Here is a 13,593-nt window from a genome sequence, read left to right on the forward strand (position 1 = left end):
TTTTTTCCAGCGGTAACAACACAAAGAGTTTTAACCCTCGTTCTACCAACAGGGGTCTTTTTGCACCCTCGGCATACATTTTCATCTTTTGATATTAGTTTAACAATGTATTTCATGTTTTACTCATTTGTTTAACTATATTTACGAGGTATATATATCTTCTTCTTCTTCTTCTTCTTCTTCTTCTTCTTCTTCTTCTTCTTCTTTCGGTTGCTCCCGTTAGGGGTCGCCACAGCGGATCATCCGTTATGATCCGCATAATGATTTGGCACAGGTTTTACGCCGGATGCCCTTCCTGACGCAACCCTGGTCGCCTCTTATGACACAGGGATATGGTACACCTATTCTAACCGGGGTATACACCGGGCCCAGTACACTGGTACTCACTTCGCCAACCTCGGAAGGATGACAGGCTGAGTCAACCTGGTGTGTATTAATTCAAGCGGCCAACGGGGCTTGAACTCAGGACCTTTTGGATCCTACGCCGCTACCCTAACCACTAAGCCAACACCAGGGTAATATATATATATATATATATATATATATATATATATATATATATATATATATATATATATATATATATATATATATATATATATATATATATATATATATATATATATATATATGATGTGTTAAGATCCCACATTGCTGCACAGAGTTGCAATACAAGCAAATCCTTTCTGGGGTCCAAAAAGACCTGTTGTTTTTGTTTAATTCTTTGCATCTATGTTTGCTTCAAATGATATTTTGTATCGAGCAAGTAATCCAATTTTCTTTCTTTTAATGTTTACGTTTGCTTACTTAATCACTAAAATGTCATCCAATCAAAACAATAAATACATATTATATTTTAAGATCCAATCTTGCTGCACAGAGTTGCAAGCAAATCATTTTTGGAGTCCAAAAAGACCCCAATTGTTTCCGTTCAATTTTTTTGCATATATGATAAGTATCGAGAAAGTCGTCCAATTTTCTTTTTTTATGTTTACGTTTGCTTACTTTATCACTAAAACATCATCCAATCGAAACAAGTAAAAAAGACATAAAATGTCATAGCCCCCGTTGTTTTAGGAATTTTGCTCTGCAGAGTTAAAGGGCTAGTCCATATTGATGCTCACCTAAAATGGCCACCAGTCTACCAGTCAGCCATCTTTGATCAGATCACAAAATAAAGTGAGGTGCATGTGTATGCCATTATGTACCGTGCTTGTGTTAATTTTGAACCAAATCGGATCATGCGTGTTTGAGAAATAGTTGGGGACACATTTAAGTAAGAAAATGGCTGCCAATCGGCCATCTTGGATATGATCTCAAAAAAAATGGCATGCTTACGTAAGCCGTCATTCATTATCAGTGTGTCAAGTTTGAACAACATTGATTAATGCATGTCCGAGAAATGGTTGAGGATGTGTACAACATCGTTTTTTTTAAAACATAACTAAAATGGCTGCAAGTCGGCCATCTTGGATATGATCTCAAAAAAAAATGATGTGCCTATGTCAACTGTCATTCTTTATCTATGTGCCCAGTTTGAACATCATCGGTAAATGCATGTCTGAGAAATGGTTGAGGATGTGTTCAACATCGGGTTTTTATAACTAAAATTGCTGCCAGTTGGCCATCTTGGATCTGAACTTGTGTGTGTGTGTGTGTGTGTGTGTGTGTGTGTGTGTGTTTGTGTGTGTGTGTGTGTGTGTGTGTGTGTGTGTGTGTGTGTGTGTGTGTGTGTGTGTGTGTGTGTGTTTTTGTGTGTGTGTGTGTGTGTGTGTGTGTGTGTGTGTGTGTGTGTGTGGGGGGGGGGGCGGGGTGGGAGGATGACGTGCACATGTATACCATCATGTGTTGTCATTTTGCCAAGTACAAATAAAATCGGTCCATACATGTCAGAGATATAGTTGCGGACGCACGCACGCACGGACGTGAAAATCAAGATCGCATCCATAAAGTCCCCGTTTCAGACAAAGTTCAACGGGGGCTAATAATAATTATGTTTACTCATTGATGTGAAACTTCAGCAGATTGAATGAAATTTTGCGATTCTGAGTTGGGGTTATAAAAGTCCCCAATTGGTTGGTTGATTTTAGATTTTATATTTGTTTTTATTCTTCGTATGTTTGTTGACTTTATCAATAAAACACCATGCTTAGTTATTGATGTGAAACTTTGGCAGATTTAGTGAAATTGAGTGATTTTTGAGTTGGGTTCTGAAAAGACTCCATTTGGTAAGATTTGGTAGTAAAATATGTTGGTAGAACTAGGGTTAAGGTAACAACAAATTGAGGTCTTTATGCACATGGTGCAGTTGTTTGAATTTATTCTGCAGCACTTTCTTACTGGAACTTAAGTCACTTTCACAACCACTTCAAGTCACTGTAACTCAAAAGCCACTTTCAATGTCGATTCTGAATTTTCCACATCGCTGTTATTATTGACTAATTCAACTCTCCATATGTTGAGTGCTATTTGTGGAATATATTGTTATGAAAATGGTAATTTTGTTGCACATATAAAGTTAAATGATGTGCAATGCTTTTGTTCTGATAATTCAATGAAGAATGTCAATATGACATTATTGGTCAATGTAGGATAAGTGTTAGACGACACTTTGAGAGACCGTAGTGCCATATCAGCCAGCATATGGTATTTTATTTAATTATGTATTTCATTATTCATTAATTACAGTCTTTGTGCTCACCGCCAGCCTTGACATTTGAGCATCCACTTGCAGATCCGCTCCCTATGGCAGGTTAAAGCGAGCCATCGCTTGAGCTGACTCACTGACTGGATTGGTTTGAACTGGAAGCATGGGTGAAGCATGTAGAAAGACAATTTAAGGAGATGCAGCGCCAAAATTTGAGGGAAATTTGGAGAAAGAGAGACTTGTGTGATGAGAAGTTTGTGGCAGCACAGTCGAGGCAAAGAAGAGAGTTGGAAGAATTTTGGTGGGATGCATTGTCTTGATGAGTTGAGTCATTTGGGATTCAAGGCAGAGAAATAGAGAGATGAATTCACTCCTCTGCCTAGACCCAGTGTGCCACTTGGCACGTTGTTGACACTTTCGGGACCATTTTGCTGCTCCACCCACTCACCATTCACCCCAGCGGCTCTGCAAACAACCATGGCTGAAAACGGTCATCTTCGCCTTGTCACACTCTTCTTGGTTCTCACTCATGTCCTTCTCTCAGCACCTTCCCAACAGGCTCGAGTTCTCTTTTTTTTCATTCTTGTTTCATTTTATCCCTTCCACTTGTCCTTTCGCAGCTCCTGACAGCCCACTGAAAAGTAATTCAAGTTTATTTATATAATACACTTGTTTGTCTGTCTGTGCGTAACATTCCTTTGCACGCATTGATTGAACACCTGGCCGGACTCCACCCACAATTGTTCCTTGAAAATCAAACAGCCACCATGTTGGTGCACTGCTAAAGCCGCTGTCACACCTTGACGTTTTAGCCAGCGTATGGCAAGGTATCAAAATGTATGTAAAACGCTGGCAGACACTGAACTATTGATGTTTTTTTTCCAGTTTTTGACGTATTCATAACGAGTTGGACGTATGCATAACGTATTAGTAACGTACACAGAACGTTTCAATCACATATAGATAACTTATATCAACGAATGCTGAGCGTGTTGTCAGCGTTCACAACCTATGCCCAACGATAGTCTAACTTATGCATAGCGCGCGGCAGCGTATCGCCGACGATCACGTGGCGTAGGCTATTAATAGGCTGCGGCTCGACGATTCAAATCATAACCGCACTAGACATCGAAGTGTCAAGCCGCTGTCACACCTTGACGATTTAGCCAGCGTATGCCGACGTATGGAAAATTTGTCTAAAACGCTGGCACACGTCGAATACGTTATGGGTAAGTTTTGTATACGTTAAGAGCATGCTGGCATACGTCATAGTACACTGGCATATGTCGTATTACGCCGAGTACGTCGACAAATTTTCAGCATGTTGAAAATTTCTCGACGTACTTGGCGTACGACACACGTTCCGCATACGCTGGCCATAAGTTGTAGGCATGCTACGCGATCGTTGACACACGTCGACACACGTTACTTGCAAGTTACTCATAAGTCGAAATACGTCGAGGTAATGGTTCGTGTCAATGTTCCAGACTCCCTGTTTTTTTTTTTTTTTCTTCAGCATGACGGTGATGTTGACACTTCGATTTCTAGTGCGGTTATGATTTAAATCGTTGAGCGGCAGCCTATTAATTATATTATATTATAACCGCACTTGAAATCCAAGTGTCAACATCATCGTCATACCAACTAAATAAAAAATAAAAAAACCAGGGAGTCTGGAACACTGACGCTAACCATTACCTCGACGTGTCTCGACTTATGAGTAACTTGCCAGTGTGTCGACGTGTGTCAATGACCGCATAACGTGCCTACAACTTATGGCCAGCGTTATGCGGAACGTGTGAGTTATACGCTGGCATACGTCGAAAAATTTCAAGCATGGAAAATTTGTCTAACAGCTCGGCGTACTACGACGTATACCAGCGTGCTCTTAACGTATACAAAACTTACCCATACATATTCGACGTATGCCAGCGTACTACGACATATGCCAGCGTACTACGACGTACGCCAGCGTGCTCTTAACGTATACAAAACTTACCCATACGTATTCGACGTGTGCCAGCGTACTACGACGTATGCCAGCGTACTACGACGTATGCCAGCGTGCTCTTAACGTATACAAAACTTACCCATACATAATCGACGTATGCCAGCATACTACGACATATGCCAGCGTACTACGACGTACGCCAGCGTGCTCTTAACGTATACAAAACTTACCCATACGTATTCGACGTGTGCCAGCGTACTACGACGTATGCCAGCGTACTACGACGTATGCCAGCGTGCTCTTAACGTATACAAAACTTACCCATACGTATTCGACGTGTGCCAGCGTTTTAGACAAATTTTTCATACGTCGGCATACGCTGGCTAAATCGTCAAGGTGTGACAGGGCCTTAAGCCAAAGACTTCTTCAGAGCTGTCATATTCACAATCGCCATGCCCTTCATGTAAGTTTTCAATTCGGTGTGAAACGACCAAAACGACCGTTGAAATAACACCAGGAAATAACACCTGTCATCTTTCTGAGATTGGCAAAATGAGTACCAGATGAATGGGGTATTGAGCCATTTGAGTATCCTGTGTCAGAGTGATGACCCGTCCAGGATCATACTCCTTTGCCAAAATGAAACTGCCTTGGCAGCCCTATGCACCTCACAGCATGAAAGGAATGGATGTTTATTATATATGCTCCGAGGCAGTGGGAATGTTTTTGCTTGAAACCCAGGTTATTTTTTATTTTAATTTGAGAAGCGAATGAGGCAGCGGTTTGTTTCCGACTATATTCTCTAAAATGACTCGACTCGGGACCATAAAACCCATGCTTTTATCAGGGTCTTTGTCTAAGGAGTTCTGTGAATCTCGTGAGATTGTCACAAAAAAAACATCTGTCATAATTTACTTTTAATGATGTGCATCAAGCAAGTCATCAATTTACGTCGTGGATGCATTCCTTAAAACTGTGATGTTATACGGAACGATGTGAAACATAGAACGATGTTAACCCCCCCCCCACCCCCCATCTACTTTCTCAACAATCATCTTGAAGGAATTGTTTCTTTCAAGCCTCTGGATCTCACTATCTACCATGATCTTTCCTGGGAAAGCCACATTTCCAACCTGGCATCCAAAACCAGACTGGGAATCCTCCGCCGTGCAAAGTCCTTCCTCGGCCCACCTGAGCTCCAGACCACATACAAAGTTTCCATCCACAGCCTGATGGAGTACTGCTCTCCCTTTGGGCTGGTGCTCCTGCCTCCCACCTTTCTCGGCTTCACGCTGTGGAAACCAAGGCATTTCAGATCATTGGTATCTCCCACGATGAGTCTTAGGGCCTCTCACTCTCTCACCACAGGCAGGTCGGTGGTCTTTCTGTCTTCTACCGTATCCTCTCTGGTCTTGCCCCCCCCTCCCTTCCTCTGTCTGCGATTTGTTGCCACCATATTTCGGCAGGGCACTCAAGGTCCGCCAACAACCCCCTTCTGGTAAAACTACCAACAGCACGAATCTCTGCCCACCTTCACTCTTTCATTCCTCTTTTTTCCGCCCTTGGAATAAACTCCCACACTGTTTAATCCCATTCTTCCCTACAGGCCTTCAAAACACTTGTTCACCACCACCTCTTATCTTCCCCCACCCAAATCGTCGATCTTTTCTACCCCCGTTAATCCACCCCAAACCCACTTCCTTCAAATTCCCTGCTTTCCTTCCTGAAAGTCCCTGTAATGTCCATCTTGTATACCCCGTGTTCCCCGCCCCATCCCTCTCCCTGCCACAGATCTCCTCATGTCTCTGTTCCCCACTGTTTCATCCTTCCCACTCCCGCCCCTCTTGTGTCATGCCCCCCTTGCTGTGCGTTGTGTGTTAGCTCTCATACGAGCCTCGACAAGGTATACCAGAAAAATAGTGTTGTAATGGTGGGATGCATGGACAGAAAGAAATTTGGTCACCCTCATTGAACTTAACCTTCACTGAAGCACATATTAGAGACAAAAATTAACCAAATCAACACAGAACACGATTGTAATAATGTAATATACACAATTAAACAATTTAATTGTGTGGTTTGAGAGTTGAGGGACTACAGGGAAGGAGAGGCAGGTGTGACCATGCTTCTGTGGAACATCTGAGCCAACAAAGCGACATGCTGGTCCTCCCTCATGACCGGTACCCAAATGGCGGTCTAAGTGGTCACCACGCCAGGTGTAGGGTGCTTTCCGTGCGGACGCTAATCATACTGAACCCAATCTGTCCTGATGAATAACTGAAGCTGTTTGTGTTTGTGATCAGGTTTGTGATCTTGTGTAAGATATTTGATCAGGGAGAGTCCAATCACTCAGACAACAAGTGACTTAATGTGCGTATTTAATAAGTAAACAGGGAGGGAGAACAAGGCACGTGAAAGCATTTCTTTACACAGTTTATTCAAAAAGATATGCATCCCGGGTATCAGAGGAACGGAAGTACACTGTTCTTGAAAATTTGAACGCCGTTATATTGAATTAGCGTGAATGAAATCGACTATTGTCACATAATGTGTTAACAATGTTCTATTAAAATGATGCCAACAGACTCGACGTAAATCGATGACTCACTTAAATGCATCAGGAAGAAAATAATTGGTTGGTTTGGGGTCATTTATTGGCACAATTAGGCTGCTCGTGTTCACTTGAGAGTTGTCATTTCACGGGGTGTCCACATACGTATCTCACGGGTCTTTGAGTTGGAGAGGGAACCGTGATGGGCCACGGCATGTAGGAGCTATTCTATTGCTGTTTCTATCGGGGTTTCTCTGTTCCGTGGGGGAGAGGGGGAAGGCTTGAGGAGTTGTGGTGTGGGGGAATGGAAGCTTGAAGGCTTGGAGTGAGTGGGGAGGAGATTGAAGCTTTCGGGATGGGAGGGTGAGGTTGAGGACTTGGGGTTTTGGAATGGGTGGGGGGAGAGTTGAGGACGTGAAGTCACATTTTACATTGCATGGACTTTCCACAGTACCCTGCTAGTAATTATTTATTGTACTGTCATTTAGTTTTTGTTCTTGTGTGCCTATGATATATTACTTTTGACAAGCAAAGGTTCCCCGCGTTGCTGGGTAACACCAGGTCCCTTCTCCCACACCTTCTCCTCCCTCATTCCACCCCTCCCTCCAGACTCCCACCTCACCACTTCCCCTCCCTTCTCCTCCGATGCTACCCCTTGCGCTCCGTCCTACCCCTCCCTCCTTCCTCTCCCTCCTTCCTCTCCCTCCCCTCCTTCATTCCACCCTCTCCCCTCCATCATCCCACCCATTCCCTGCCTCCTCCCTCTCACCCACTCCTTGCCCTCCCTCCTCTTACCCCACCCCTTCCCCTCCCTTCTCCCACTCTTTCCTCTGTCTCTTCCCATCCACCCCTCCCTCCAGACTCCCTCCCCTTCCCTGCGACAGGTAAGATATATGATAGCACAGTACCCATCCAGGTGGGACGAGTTTGCGCATTATTTGCTGAAAAAAGTATTGTCTGTGTTTTGCAAGAACACTATAGATGTTTGTGTGGTGTGTGCGTAAAAAGCTATCGATGGTCCAATCTCTAAACTCTAAAGGGTACGTTCCAGTGAGCGTTCGTGTCGAAGTGGTCGAAAATACCTAATCTCTCAAAGCATGTAAAAATGGTCGAAAAAGGTCCAAGTGGTCTAAAGCTCGAAATTGTCAAGGGTCCAAGATGTCTCATCTGTCTGAAGGGTGTAAAGGACTTTAAGAGTCTAACGGGTCTTTGGAGTAGAAAGGGTCTAAAGGGTCTTCCTGGTCATAGAGGGTCACAGGGTCTTAGAGGTCAAAAGGGTCTTTGTGGTCATAAAGGGTCTTCAAGGTCTTACGGGTCTTTGTGGTCTAAAGGATCCTGGGGTCTTTAGGGTTTTACAGGTCTAAAGGCTCTTAAGGTTCTAAATGATCTGAAGATTTTAAAGGGTCTTTGTGGTGTATAGTGTCTTTGGGGTCTAAAGGGTTTTTGAAATCTTCAGGGTCTTTCAGGGTCATAAAGGATCGTAGGGGTCTAAAGGGTCTTAACTTATCTATGGGGACTTAGGGGTCTCAAGGATCGAAGGTCTTAAAGGGCCTTTGAGGTCTTAAAGGGTCTTATTGGTACTTGCAGTCTCACAGATATTTGGGGTGTTACAGGCCATCAGGTTCTTAAAAGGTCTTAGGCATCTTTGGGATCCTTAGGGTATTTGGGGTCTAAAGGGTCTTCAGAGTCTTCAAGGTCTTAGAGGGTCGAAGGAGTCTTTGGGGTTTTTAAAGACTGAGGTGGTGGATGAAAATATATTCAGGATAATCCCTGGGTCAGAGTTGGTCTGTGTGCCAAATTTGGTGGTTGTTGGCCCAGCCGTGTTTGTAAAAAACGTGAACATACAGACAGACACACAGACAGACAGACAGACAGATGACAACTTTTATTTACGAGCAGAGTACCCGCCCTACAGGTGATTTTATTTCAAGCATACAACATGTTCTTCCGATGTTGTTGTTCGTCTTTCGGCTGCTGCCGTTAGGGGTCGCCACAGCGGATAATCCGTGATGCTCTGCATAATGATTTGACACAGGTTTTACGCCGGATGCCCTTCCTGACGCAACCCTGTTCGCCTCTTACGACACAGGGATAAGGATTGGGTTTCGCCATGATTCCAGGCTGCCCTACACCCTCTCATAGCGCAGCCCAGCGCAGAGCTCCCGTCCTCAAGCGATCCTCCAACCCAAGCCTCCGAGTAGCCGGATTACAGGCGCACGCCACTACGCCCGGTTACAACATGTTCTTCTGATGCACACCTTTATTTGGGCGGTTTAGAGGCAACTGATGGCTCTGTATTGGCTACAAATGATAACCCATGAAGTTGTATGCATGAAGCAAAAACATACCTACTGATGATAATTCAAAACACCTCACAGTACTGGAAAACGTGGGGACAGGAATACTGTACTGTAAATGGTGGAGACTTGTAATACCCACTCCCACCTGGAGGCGGCGCTACACCATACACATTTACATGGACAATTCGTGTCCCCACCTTCCCCTCCCCTCCCCCCCCACCAAGGCCACCGGGAAAGATAGGAACACCCTCCACATTAATTTGGGTCATACTGATCCTGGGGTCTTTAGGGTTTTACAGGTCTAAAGGCCTCCACATTAATTTGGGTCATACTGATCCTATGTGGCAAATCTGGATGTAATCAGCCAATAACTAACTGTCGGAGTAGCGCAACCAATAAACAAACAAACACACAAACACCGGTCTGTGAATTATAGTCAGGATTCGATGATAAAGGTAGTTACCCATTCGCTTCTACCGTATGGTGTAATTTGACTCCAAAGAAAACCATTTGGAAGGTCTTGCAATTCTGAGCTTTGCTCTCAGGGCTTTATAACTTTCCTGCCATTCATAAGTGTGTGACAATATTAAAATAAAAATTAAAAAACGGCGCACAAAAAAGGTGTCTGAAAGGTTGGTCCTCAATACGCTGATGAGTGACTAGAAAAGTCACCTAGTTATAACCCTCAATTAACTCCTTTGTTTTTATTTGGCAGAAATGTTATTTTTGTGTTAATTGTTTCTTTTCTTCGATAGCTATTGCATTGTAATGTTGGGTTATCTGGGTATTATCAACAATTCGCATGAATGCCGGCCAAAGAGCCTGCACAGGCAGGCATGTTGTCTAATACTTTAATGAAACCTCATGATGATGATGATGTACAGTTATCTAAAGGTCAGCTAACTCTTCTCACTCCCTTTTTCTTTCCGTATCATCCTGGTCCAATATCTAAGTAATTGTCCACACTTGCACTTACATCTGGATTGATCATCAAAAAAAAAAAAAAAAAAATCCCTCTGGTACAATATGTTGCACGTTTATATCATCTAACCTTAAACTACTTCAATTTTGGTAAAATATGCTCGACTAAGAACTACACCACTGTGGAGGATCCAGAAATGTTTCTTGCCCAAGTTGTAAGTCAGGATGGGTTACCATTTTGATGTCAACTATAAAGGACAAAGTATATGTCCTGAAGTTACCCTCATTCCTCTCTGTTCCACACAAATTCCAAGTTTCAGCCTCAACCGATAAATGTATGGACTTTTCGGATTGCAATTGAATAACTATAATTGGGTGTTTATAACAAAGAACTGCAATTACTGGGTCATATTATTCTCAATATTAACACGACTAAAGGACAATCTGTAAGAGAAACTCCATGGAAAGCTCAGCCAAGGAATTTGTTTAGCATTGTGCTCCATTCCATAACCCTCACCTTGAAACTGTAAAAGGAGGATGAAACGGGGTTCACTCATTCTCTAGCTTGACCTCCTTGGAAATATTTCCTGCTTCTTCTCCGTAAACCTTATCCGTCGACCAAATATCCATCGGGATTCCTCGGTGAGGTTGAACTTATGAATCCAGCAGAGGAGCATGTTGTTTTTTTATATTTTTTTGGACCGGGATAATCCCTTCAACCATTTGGGCTCAAAAATATTGCCAAAATGGTCAAGGGAAGTGTGTTGACTTTAAGGGGGATTATATTGGGAATAAAAATACAAATTCCAATGTTCTGTCTGGACATTATCTTATTCAGGCTCAAAACTTATAGTTTCCAACGCTTGTACATTGAAGAGAGAACCTTATGTGCAGTGCAGCATGTGTAGAGGAACAGAATCAACAACCCCATATGCATGGGTTTTGGGGTAAATTTTAGCTACTTATTCTTTTATTAGTTTAGCTTTCACTTTTTTTTTTTTCGAGCTTGTGATTTAACACCTACTTTATCATCTGCGCCACAACGACATACTTATGCGGTCGACATGCATGAGATGCACGAGAATATGAACCTAAACCATAGCAACAATGTGGTTGGAAATAGTAGTGCTGTTTTGCAGATGTGTTTATATGAAAAGGAACACTTTCTAACGCCAGGTGGCTTGAACGTCACAAAACCAAAAGGCAAGTCCACATGCGGACCTTCCTGAACGAGACGTCCCTCGTGAAAAATGCAAGTGTTTTCATTCCTTTTGCATACTGTATACACCTTCAATGTGAACGTTTGGATTTTTCTCTGATAGTTGATACATTCTATCAGGAAATGTTCCACAACGTTTCGCACGATGAACATGCTTTATAGTATCACCTCTCTGGAAGACTAAGCCTGCAGGTGTTGGCTTACCGTTGAATGTGGATGGCTTAAGATATTCGAGTCCACAGTGTATTAACTCAGCCTGTCATCCTTCCTGGGTCAGCAAAATGAGTACCAGCTTACTGGGAAGAATGAGCCATTCGAGTATCCTGTGTTGGAGTGGCGACCCGTCCAAGACTGTGCTCACTTGCCAATGGAAAACTGCCTTGACACCCCTGATGTGTCTGAAGATGTGAAAGGAGTAGCTCTTCGTCTTATTCTACTCCAGAGGTTGATGCTATATCCTTTGAGATTTCAACTGATGAACCGCAAGTCATGGAAGCCATTGGATGCAATTTCTCAATTGTCTCTAACACTTATGAAGTGCATTCATTACATTCAATCCCTATGTGTGTCTATCTATATCCAATACATGTGTGTGGGTGTGTTGTTATGACAGGCAAAGATACAACAAAGCAAATACAAGGGTCAAACCCAGATGTTATTGTTGGTTACAAGGATAAAGTATACAAAGCAGATAACCATAGGCCAACAGGCCAAGAAGATACAAAGCAGATAACTATAGGCCAATGGAACTCCCACGTGGAAGAGAAAACCAATGTCGGCATTCGTTGTTAGCAAAATTCCCCGAGTTCGATCCAAATGTGATGCTTCAAAGTGGCAGTCAGATCGCAGGCAGGATGTTGATGAGGACAAAACAATCACCACCACAATGTCCCTCTGGGGCTTTGTGTTCCCACCGACCTCTGATCTCTGAACTCCCTAAACATTTCACACTCCACAATCTGCTCACCAGTCATGTAGCAATCGAGTCGATCTGGCCTCCGATGCATTAAACGAGCCATCCACGGAAAATGAAGCTTTTATCTTGACGTCCTTCCATCACTGCATCGTGATTCAAGAGCCATCTCCATCCGTTGTATATCCACACCATCCAATGTACCATGAAAATCTCTTGATGGTCCAGTCATCTTATGATGAGGAGTCAACCCACCACAAATTGAAAAATATTTCATTTTACCACCAAATGTATCAGAAATGTCGCTATAATCTACTATAAATGGATTATTGTGTGTGTGTGTGTGTGTGTGTGTGTGTGTGTGTGTGTGTGTGTGTGTGTGTGTGTGTGTGTGTGTGTGTGTGTGTGTGTGTGTGTGTGACGTTTCTTGTGGGGTTCTACTTGAGCTTTCTGATGTGAAATGTGATGCACCGAAACGATTGTCATGATCACCTGAGTTGATTAGGCCAATTAACTACAAATAACCTGGAAGAACTTCCATGTTTTAAACGCACGCCATGTTAAGGTGTACGCACGCCATTTTAAACGCACGCCACGTTAATATGTCCTTCCACAGCATGTCATTCCAATTACAAAATAAATGATAAAAATAATGATAACATTGTAACAAAGTACATATTAATTCGGACCAATAATTAATACTCTTGTGAATATTCAAATAATAGTAGTATCATTAATTGGCAATACTAATGATGAATGTATGATCTTTGCCTTAACCCTTTGTATCATCATTGCCCCTTCTTGAAGAAGTCATTTCATTCAAGCTTCTGGGTCTCACTATCTGCCATGATATTTCCTGGGAAAGCCACATTTCCAAGCTGGCCTCCAAAGCCAGTTGCCGATTGGACATCCTCCGTCGTGCAAAGTCCTTCCTTGGCACACCTGAGCTCCTGACCACATACAAAGCCTTCATCTACGGCCTGATGGAGTACTGCTCTCCCCTCTGGGCTGGTGCTCCTGCCTCTCACGTTTCTTGGCTTCATGCTGTGGAAACCAAGGCATTTGGGATCATTGGCATCTCCCGCGATGAG

At 43.0% G+C, this 13,593-nt stretch overlaps 1 pseudogene; it reads right to left on the bottom strand.

Moving 5' to 3' along the window:
• Positions 1–9,241: 9,241 nt before the first annotated feature.
• On the bottom strand, positions 9,242–9,382 carry LOC147023555 (signal recognition particle RNA; annotated as a pseudogene).
• Between the last annotated feature and the right edge of the window lie 4,211 nt (positions 9,383–13,593).

This window comes from Eptatretus burgeri, chromosome 7, assembly GCF_056783735.1.
Source record: "Eptatretus burgeri isolate ZD-2024b chromosome 7, Ebu_testis_v1, whole genome shotgun sequence".
Taxonomy (NCBI): Eukaryota; Metazoa; Chordata; class Myxini; order Myxiniformes; family Myxinidae; genus Eptatretus; species Eptatretus burgeri.